At 37.9% G+C, this 10,359-nt stretch overlaps 1 pseudogene across 1 annotated transcript; it reads right to left on the bottom strand.

Moving 5' to 3' along the window:
* Positions 1 to 6,034: 6,034 nt before the first annotated feature.
* LOC309809056 (pyridoxal phosphate phosphatase PHOSPHO2-like) lies at positions 6,035 to 6,840 on the bottom strand (annotated as a pseudogene). Its single transcript has one exon. The product of its transcript is annotated as a pyridoxal phosphate phosphatase PHOSPHO2-like (transcript).
* Between the last annotated feature and the right edge of the window lie 3,519 nt (positions 6,841 to 10,359).

The following is a 10,359-nucleotide window of genomic DNA, read 5'->3' as shown; positions in this document are numbered from 1 at the left end:
TCCTCAAGTTGTGATTTTTTTTTTTCAAAAGCAATTTTCTGTCATAAGCTTTGTCTTCTGATCCTACATCCAAATTTGGAAGTTTCCATTCCTTACCCTTGGGTTCATTCTCCCCAGGAGCTCTCCTCAGTACACACTTCCGAGTTGAAGGAATCTCCCATCATAATCCTTTGGAACACAGCTTGAATCAAGGCGCCAGTTGGTAAAAGGAGACTCTTCTAGAACGGTTGGTGATCACTTTTGGAACTCCAAGTCCTGTGGAGCAGAAGGGAGAGGAGCAGTGGTGAAACTGAGGCACCCCAAGTCAGACGGGAGGGCTGAGACAAGTCGCACAAATACAGGTTACTTAAAGCATTCTTAGGAGAGTAAAATCTAGAATTTCTCTTATGATTCCAATTTAGAAATGGAACTTTTCTATCAGATGTGTATGCACACTCTCAATGCACATAAATACTTATTTCCCAAGAAGACACATTAGTGCTTTGTCTAAACCCCTAAAGAGGAAAATAAATCTTTTTAAAGTGCCTGTAGTTTGCAATGCTACCTCTTTTTAGTGGAGTTAGATTTTCACATTATTATGTAGAGAAGTAGAATTCCTGTCGTACCTGGTTTCTAGAAAGTAGAGCCTCAGGAAAACGATTATAGAGGGAGTAGACCTATCATTTTATTAGAGAGTTTAATCCCATGGGATGGGCAAGAGAGATAAAGGAGTGAGGGCTGGAGGGTCATCATTCTCTAGAATACCTTAGGGAGATAACAATCATTAAATGCAACCAATTGCTTAATTCCAAAGAAGAAACTGGGTCTTAGGCTCATCCACTGGAGAGAGAAAAGAAAACATGTATCTGCTGTTCCTTTATGCCACTTGTCAAAATTTACCTCACAGGGAGTTCATTACCACATACTTTTGGATTGTGCATGTGTGGAGACTAGATGGGGTTCTGTGATGACTTTAATATTTATTTATTTATTTATTTGGCTGCATCAGGTCTTTGTTGCGGTGTGTGGCCTTCTCTCCAGTTGTGGCGGGTGGATTTTTCTCTTCTCTAGTTGCGGTGCGGATTCCAGAGCGCACGCGGTCTGTAGTTGCGGCATGTGGGCTCTCCAGTTGAGGCGCGCGAGCTCAATAGTTGTGGCACGAGGGCTTAGTTGCCCGACCAGGGATTGAACCAGCGTCGCCTGCATTGAAAGGTGGATTCTTTACCACTGGACCACCAGGGAAGTCCCTATGATGACTTTAATAGGCACACTTGGGACGGGAGGCAAGAGGGGCAAGAGGCAGGGCACTGATGGCGGTGCTTAGGTGAACTAGTGGAGTACAGATGTCAGTGAAGTGAGGAGAATCTAAAGTGGTCCACAGCGGATTCTGATACAGTCTCTGAATTTCCCCTGCTTCTAAAGATTGGTCTCCTTGGACTTGAGACCAATTAGGAATTAATTTATTACTATACCATGCATAATATATTTTTCCTTGCTCTCTCTCCTTCCTCCCAACCCTCCTTCTTTCTTTCTCTTTGTGTAAAAGAATGCATGTCAATATTTTTACACATACACACACACACATGAACAACCCAAATGGTACCAAATGCATTATATGAAAAGTATTCTCTAGCCAAGTTCTACTCCCAAAAGAACCTATTTAAATTTTTTTTTTTTTTTTTGTGGTACGTGGGCCTCTCACTGTTGTGGCCTCTCCTGTTGTGGAGCACAGGCTCTGGACACACAGGCTCAGTGGCCATGGCTCACACGGGTCCAGCCGCTCCGCGGCATGTGGCATCTTCCCGGACCGGGGCACGAACCCGTGTCCCCTGCATCAGCAGGTGGACTCTCAACCACTGCGCCACCAGGGAAGCCCTTTTAAAATATTTTTAAAGAAAAAAGGATTTACCAAATTAAAAAACAAATAGCACATTGTTTAAAATTCAAACAGCAAAGAAAATGATAACAAAGAAAGTTAAAATATTACTTTGAATCCTGCCACAGAGAAATTACCCTCATTAACATTAGGTGAATAGCTTTCTAGATAACACTATAATATACAATATAATATAATATGATATGATATATATAATATATAATATAGAGGTGGAGATAGGTAAATATACAGTTGAATAAGTGATAAAGTTTATTAAACAGGATAAGGCTTATTATTTTTAATTAAATTATTACATTTAGTTTCTCTCAGTTTTTACAGAGATAAAGAAATAGAAATCTAACTGAAAGGATAGCACAAATAAATATGAAGATTTTATAAATACTCAGATAAGTATTTTTTAACCCTAAGAAATATATTTATTTTAAATACTGTAAGATCTCTCTCTGTATATAAAAATAAGAGAATGTGAAACCCAGTAAGAATTTGCAGTGATTATATTTTTTAAAACTTTATGCTTAAATTTTATACTCTACCAATTAACTCTCTACTGTGAAAGATGACAGAATTAGCACTCACATTTTTTCACCTTTTTTGGTCTTTCTTCCCAGTTTTCATTGTTATATTATTATTTTTACAACTTCAAGGTTTATAACAATTATAGTCTGTTCAGTAACCATAATTCTCACACTTATGTAATCTTACCTCTATATTTGCTTCTAGGAGTTACATTTTCTGAGTTCTGGCATGCTTAGAAACATCTGCTGTCTTTATGCTTATGGACAAAACAAGTTGGATAGGATATTCTTAAATCCCTTTTTTCCCCTCAGATCTCTGTAGACTCTGCTCTGTGGTCTTCTGTATTGACTATTAAGCTAACTAAGGCTTCTTAAATCATCTTTTGATTGACTGGATTTGTTTGTGAAATGTCTTTTCTTTTTAAGGAGAGCTCTTGGACACCTTTACCTGATCTCTTTGGTATCTGAGAATGTTAAACTATTGGCTTTAAAGTTCAGGAACATCAGTGGCTATTGTTCCCCCCAAATTCAGCACCTTTATCCTCACTTAAAGGGTTGCTTCAGTCTTCCTGTTGCAATAATTATATAACTTTGTTTATTGATTCCCAGATGCTTTGTGGTTATTACCGCCTTAATGATATTCTCATAATAATCCTGCATAGACCATGCTGTCATCCTCACTTCATTAATCAAGAAGTTGATGTTAAGAGAGGTTAATAATTCCCAGGGTCACAGACAAGTTGTGGAGCCCAGCTGTGTATTCAGTTTGTTTCCAGTGTCTCCCCTCTTTCTTCCCTGCCATACTGCCACCTTCTCCTAGATACGGATGGTCTGGAGATGAGCCAGGCATGAGGCAGTGTGAGGCATGGTCAGCATGGTGGATGGAAAGGAAAGGAAAGATGATTTGTCTTCTAAATTCTATTACCAGACGTGTAAATAAAATAGTATTTCCAAGAATTCTCAAATCACAAGTAAATAATACTAGTGAAATTGGAGGATATTTCTTAGCCCTATGCCCTATGGAAGATTTCTTTTAAGGTTGACAGTTTCTTGGAATTCTCATGGCTGGCATAATGTACTTTGCTCTGTAAAGTTACCATAAAAAATGTCTTCTGTTTAGGAAAATTAAAGGCATTACATCAAGATCCATACTCTCATGTCAGCTTCATTATCTTGAGTCATATTTAAAAGCTGTAATATTTGATATCCATTGTTATGAACTCTCCTTTGGGATTGGTATTTAAAATATTCCTTAAACCTAATCAATTCATATGATTCTACGCTCAACCAAACTCAGTCACCTTCAGTCAAATGGTGAAGTGGTGAGCATATATGAGCAGAGTTCAGAAAAGCTAGAACAGCGACCATATTTACATGTATAAAATCTGATAAGAAAGAATGGTTTGTATATCACAAATGAAATACACAGCCCTGGTAGATTGGGGCCAGATTCATCACTGATGGCCTCAGGGAAAAGTAGAGATATTAAATTACATGATGTGCAAAAACCAAAAGGATCTCTTTCTCACTCAGTATATTTAGAAAGGGCTGCCTGGGTCTTCAGGATGAACTTGAGGGTGGCCTGACAGTGATGAATGCTTTTCTCTGCCTGCTGTGATCTACCAGGGCACTTACCCTCTCTATTACCCCTTAGCACCTTATCAATGGGTGGCATTAATTCTTTAATAGATTACTTTCTTACTTATTGACATCCACTACTATATGTTAGCTCTGCAAGGGACCATAGTCCACCTTGTATACTTCTTGGAACATAATAGGCATTCAATAAATATTTGTTAAGTATTGTACTTCCTGTAAGTCTTGTCTTCTGAACTAAAATATAAACTATCAGAGGACAGAGTTCAAAGTTTATACTCTGAATGGTCCATTGGACCCAATAATCCTGAGCAGAAAGCAGGATCTCAAGATGATTTGTTATATTGAGTTGAATTAAATCATATGGAATATAAAAAGCTGCCTTCCTGCCTGCTGGCTCTGTGCTTCCATAGGATTTTGTACCTGCCTTTTTTATAGCCTCTAATCAACACTATTTTAACTTTTTGTTCCTGTATCCAGCTGTCTCTCAACATTTTGTATCTTCTGAGGGAAGTATTTATTTGTCTTTTTAAAAATTCAAGTGTAGTTGATTTACAATATTGTGTTAGCTTGGATGTATAGCAAAATGATTCAGTTATAAATATATATATGTACATATTTTCAGATTATTTTACATTATAGGTTATTATAAATTATTGAATATAGTTCCCTGTGCTATATAGTAAATCCTTGTTGCTTATCTATTTTATGTATAGTAGTATGTATCTTTCAATCCCATACTCCTAATTTATTCCTCCCCCCCTCCCTTTCCCCTTTGGTAACCATAAATTTGTTTTCTATGTCTGTGAATCTGTTTCTGTTTTTGTTTTCTCCATAAAATTACATTGAACATTTTTATTTCTGCAGCTTTCCATATGGAAAAGAAAATCTTAACATTATTACATAAGGCATATTTATGCCTAAAACATGTGAGCCTACAAATTAACATAGTACTGTAAAACTTTCTAGGTCAGTTGATAGTTTGCTAATATCCCTATATGAAACAGTTTCTTAAATGTTGAGTATTCCTACAAATTATGTATTTTATCACTCAATATTTCATTGACAAACAGAAATAACATACTGATTAAATCAGCATTCTGGAGTTATAGTCTGTAATAATGATATAAATTAAAAATACTTGAAGAACATTAATTTGTATTTCATTTCAAAAGGAAAGAGTGAACACTTGGGCAATAGATACTGCATCCCTATCTAAAATTAACTGATTTGGAAGTAGTATATTCTTATGTGAACTAAGCATTAGGCTTAGTTTGAAGATCTGTAAATGCTAGACATACTTCGGAAATAAATGCCAAAGAAAGTAAAATATAAGACTGTTTTCTCTGGGATTAAATTTAAAAATATAATCTACCTATTAACCACCTTTGGTAGACCACTAGTTGCACCTACCTCAATTTTGTACTCTATTTTTTTCCATTTTTTTCCAGGCATATGACCATCTGAAATAAAAGCTATATTTTTCATCCTTGCTTGCAGTTAGGTAGGAGCATTGTGACTAAGTGTTGGCTAATGAAATTTAAGTGAGGGTGCAAACTTCTCTCTCACTGTCCTCCGTGCTGGCCAGAATGTTGATGTGAGGGATGGAGCTTGAACAGCAATCTTGGATCATAAATTGGAAGCCAAGTGCTGAGGTTGGTAGAGCAACACAGAAACTTTGAGATACTTAACTCTGAAATTCTTTTAAGTGAGAGGGAAAACTTTTTTCTTTTTTTCTTTTTTTTTTTTTTTTTTTTTTTTTGCGGTATGTGGGCCTCTCACTGCTGTGGCCTCTCCCGTTGCGGAGCACAGGCTCCGGATGCACAGGCTCAGCGGCCATGGCTCACAGGCCCAGCCACTTCGCGGCATGTGGGATCTTCCCGGACCGGGGCACGAACCCGTGTCCCCTGCATCGGCAGGCGGACTCTCAACCACTGCGCCACCAGGGAGGCCCTTTTTTCTTTTTTTAAAGCCATTGTTATTTGGGGTTTTAGTTTTATGCTGCTGTATTTAATCTTAACTGATACACATTTCAATTGTTGGCATATTACTCCTTTATTAGAAATTGTAAATGAGAAATTATTTCAACACCTGAAGACCAAGATACAACAGAAGACTCCATAGGCTCAAGATATTGAGACATCCTAGAAAGAGTTTTCTGTAAAGTATATCTATTCCGTGGCATGGCAATATCATTCTTCTTGAAAAAGTTTACTGGACAGACATCTTTTCTTCCATCACATATATAAACAATTCGTGTATACTTCACTCCTCGTTGTGACTTTACCTACAAATTCTACCAAAACTACATTTTTGCAAAGATTTTGGGGGCACCTAGTGCAAGAATGAGCATGATAATTTTCCACAGTGAGATGACCATTGGTATGAAAAGCTGCTGGATTTGTAAAGACTTTATCAAACACGTCATGAAAATTGGTAGCTTCTAAAACCCAACCTATGAAGACTGAATTTGCATCTGAAATAATGATGCAGTCAAATTTATCCTTGTTCTTTCTTACAAAGTTTAAAAGTCCCACCATCCCTGGAGTGAAAGGCATTGATATCATTGCTCTTTTCATTTTATCTTCTCTTACACCTTCATCTCCCAAATACTTAAAGACTCTGCCCATAAATTCTGTCCAAAATCCTTTTTCATAAGAATCTTGTAGTTCAATAGGAAGCTTTTTCTCTGGAGCACATTGTACAATCCAGGTGTCACTATTATCATCTATGATTGTATTGTCAAAGTCAAAAACCAACAAAATTTTCATGGTTCCAGAAACAGATTTGGGTTACCCCAATTTAATATTTCCAAGACAATTAATCTTACTTCAACATGGAGCTTAGGTTAAACAGTCATAACAATCTTCAGTTTTAAACACCAGCCAGCTTCTAACCAACGTTACTCTCACTGTATATGCAGGGGGAAAAGTCTTCTGGTTCCAAGCAAAGGAATGGAGACTTCTTAACTCCAGCATTATTATGATGGACCATCTGATAGAAAACCTTCCCCGCCATGAGGAGGTCTGTGGGTCACACACGCCAAGCCCAGGCCTTGCTCTCCCACACACCTGCCAGGTCCATCCCGAAACCAGGGGTAGGGACCTAGTCAGGTGTCCTTCCCTGGGAGGCACGTGTTGGAGGCTGATGGGAGTGCCAGGCCGGGCCCGGCCTGGCCCCCAGGGCTCATCACTGACCCAGGCCAGAGATTCACAGGCGTTCTGGCCTCAGTGCCGCTCCTGCGGACTCTCCTGTTTCGTTTTGTATATAGATTCATTTGTATTATTTTTTAGATTTCACATATAAGTGATATCATATGATATTTGTCTTTGATTTTTTTTTTTTTTTTGGCGGTACGCGGGCCTCTCACTGTTGTGGCCTCTCCCTTTGCGGAGCACAGGCTCCGGAAGCGCAGGCTCAGCGGCCATGACTCACGGGCCCAGCCGCTCCGCGGCATGTGGGATCCTCCTGGACCGGGGCACGAACCCGTGTCCCCTGCATCGGCAGGCGGACTCTCAACCACTGCACCACCAGCGAAGCCCTGTCTTTGATTTATTTTACTTAGTACAATAAGGTCCATCCATATTGCTGCAAATGTCAGTATTTCATTCTTTTTTATGACTGAGTAATATTCCATTGTGTATATATATATATATATATATATATATATACACACACACACACACACACACATATATATGTATATATATACCATATCTTCTTAAACCAATCACCTGTTGATGGGCATTTGGGTTGTTTCCATGTCTTGGGTATTGCAAAGTGCTGCTATGAACATTGTGGTATATGTACCTTTTAGAATTAGAGTTTTCGTCTTTTCTGGATATATGCCCAGGAGTGGGATTGCTGGATCATACAGTAGCTCTATTTTTAGCTTCTTAAGGAACCTCCATACTGTTTTCCATAGTGACTGCTCCAATTTACATTCCCACCAACAGTGTAGGAGGGTTCTGTTTTGAGAGAAGTAGGGATATATCATTCTTTTTTGAATAATTTTGGATGCAGCAAATGATGAATAAAGAAAAGGAGCTAACATTCTATTAACTGGCTATTATGCCAGGCTTGTGGCTGTGCTATCTGCTTTACATATGTTAACTCAGTCAATCTTCCCAAATCCTTTGACGTTAGTAATTTAATATTCATTTTATAGTTGGCAACACTAAAACTTGATTGTTTGCCCTAGATTATCTATCTGGCAAGGGCCAGACCAGAGATGGAAATCTTATCTTTCCAACTCTAAAGCCCTTACCATTCTTACTGTGCTGACTCACTTTGGCATAATTTAATGAGTTAGCTAATGGGAACAGCCAAGTGGAGCTCTTCTCTCTACCCCACAGTAAAGTCTGGATACTTAGGATGCTCTCACAAGGGAATCATTTTCGTATCAAACCGATATGTTTAAGCAATACTGCTTTACTCCTGTCTATCAAGACTGCTTTATTCAAGTATATCCTTCTTAATGTTAGTAAAGTTAGGTGGAGTAGGATACTGCACCAGAGAAAATTTATGCTTTTAATATCTTTTTCAGTGAGATATATGCCAGAAAACTCAAAATCACTAAATATAGCTCACCTTACTCCACCAGCCCTCAGCCCCAGACATTAAGTGTAGACAACTTATAATAATTGGGCTGCCTCCTTTAGAAAGGTAAATCACCTTTGAGTAAAGAGGGTCACTTCCCTCAGAAGGGTGGAGATAAGGCCTCTTGCAGTCCCTGATAACAACTCCTGTTGAGAGGGGTGCTCAGTAGATCCATTGCCCAGGGAAAGGGGATGTCATAAGACTCTTGAGTTTTTGGAATTTAAAAGGAAGTTGTACCCCAAGGAGAGATGGAGGAGATTCACTATGGGTCTGTCAGGTGATGGGTGCTTTAATATACCAGCCTTTAAACCAGATTAGAGCTACTCATGGACAAAAGGAGTTTTAAGAATATCAATTTCTAGATCCTTCGTCTCCAGGTGTGTATGGATTTTATTCCCTAAAATGTATCTGCCTGAGAATTTACCTATGCTCAAAATAGTGCTCCTTCCAGTTTATAAAAGAAAGGCATATTCCTCACCCATCACCATCCCAAATCTTACAAAAGTCCACAGCCTCAAGGTGTTAAAAAGATCTAGCCTGTAAGGGGAAGGCTCCTTTAATAAGTAAGGCACCATAAACCCTCAGGGTTCATGTTTGTGGTAAGGTTGATAGACTTGTTAGAAAGAAAGAATTTGGGGCTGTTTTGGGATTTCTGATTTCAGATATACGGTAGAGTGGGATGGTGGGACTAATTACAATATTCATTTAGTGATTTTTCTACCCTTCAACTATTGTCAAAGAATGCATTCCTCTGAAGGCAGAGTCCTGCAGGAGCAAAGAAAAGAGAATATCGTTAAGAAGCACTGAACCTGAAAACTGTCTTTTTTACATGTTTTAGAAGTAGGCATTTCTTTTCAGTTCTTATCAACACTTGTGATCTGTAATGTGCTGGAGAGAAAAGCACCTTCAATCAGCCAAAGAATTAGAGATAGTTTTAAATGATTTGGAATGTGTTCCAGAATTACAAAAATTTCAGGTTATATTCAACAAAATCCACCAGTTAATAAATTGAAAATGTTATTTACATAATAAATAAATTGAAAATTAATTACATGAAAATATACTTATAATATTATAAAACATAGTACCAAAAATATTGTTTGAAAGATTTAATGAAATCTAATTTAATTTAATTTCCCCAAAATTTTCTAAAAATATTAAGTTATACAGGTGCCTATAAATGAAAGAATAAAAAGTGTAAATAGTATGTCTTGGTAAAATGAGGTAGGTAAGAAAACAACCTGAGTAGAAAATCCTTTTGAAAGTGCAGTGGTTTTCCATTGTTTCTTTTCAATAGCCAAGGAGTAGGATACTGAACTTTCCTTCTGTGAGGCAGCTGGATTAATTAGGAAAGAAAATGAATTTAGCTGTGTTTGCATCCTGTGTTAGGAGAGCGAGAGGTATTCTGTTACATAAATAGAGGGAGTTATCAGTTAATCCACTGGCTCTATGGAATAAGGGCTTTCTAAATATTCAGGCGTTTTGGTACCTGGTGAATACCTAATTAAGGCATTAAAGAAAAAAAAATCTTTTCAATCTTTTACTCCACAAATACTTTGAATGTCGACCATGCAGAGCTTGTTCCAGACGCTGGTGGTATAGCACTGCACATTAGATACAGTCTCAGTCTACAGAGACCCCCATTCAGTGGGCAGAGGTAAGACAATGAGCAAAAGAGTAAATAAATATGATTATTTAAGACTGTGGTATTCACTATGAGGTATCTAATACAAGGAATTACGGTGAGGATTGGGTGAGGTTGGAGGGATGAAT

The sequence above is a fragment of the Mesoplodon mirus genome, assembly GCF_964341445.2.
Source record: "Mesoplodon mirus genome assembly, chromosome: 8".
In the NCBI taxonomy this organism is placed as follows: domain Eukaryota; kingdom Metazoa; phylum Chordata; class Mammalia; order Artiodactyla; family Ziphiidae; genus Mesoplodon; species Mesoplodon mirus.
The sequence above is the reverse complement of the archived record's forward strand: the minus strand, read 5'-3'. Positions and strand labels throughout refer to the sequence as shown.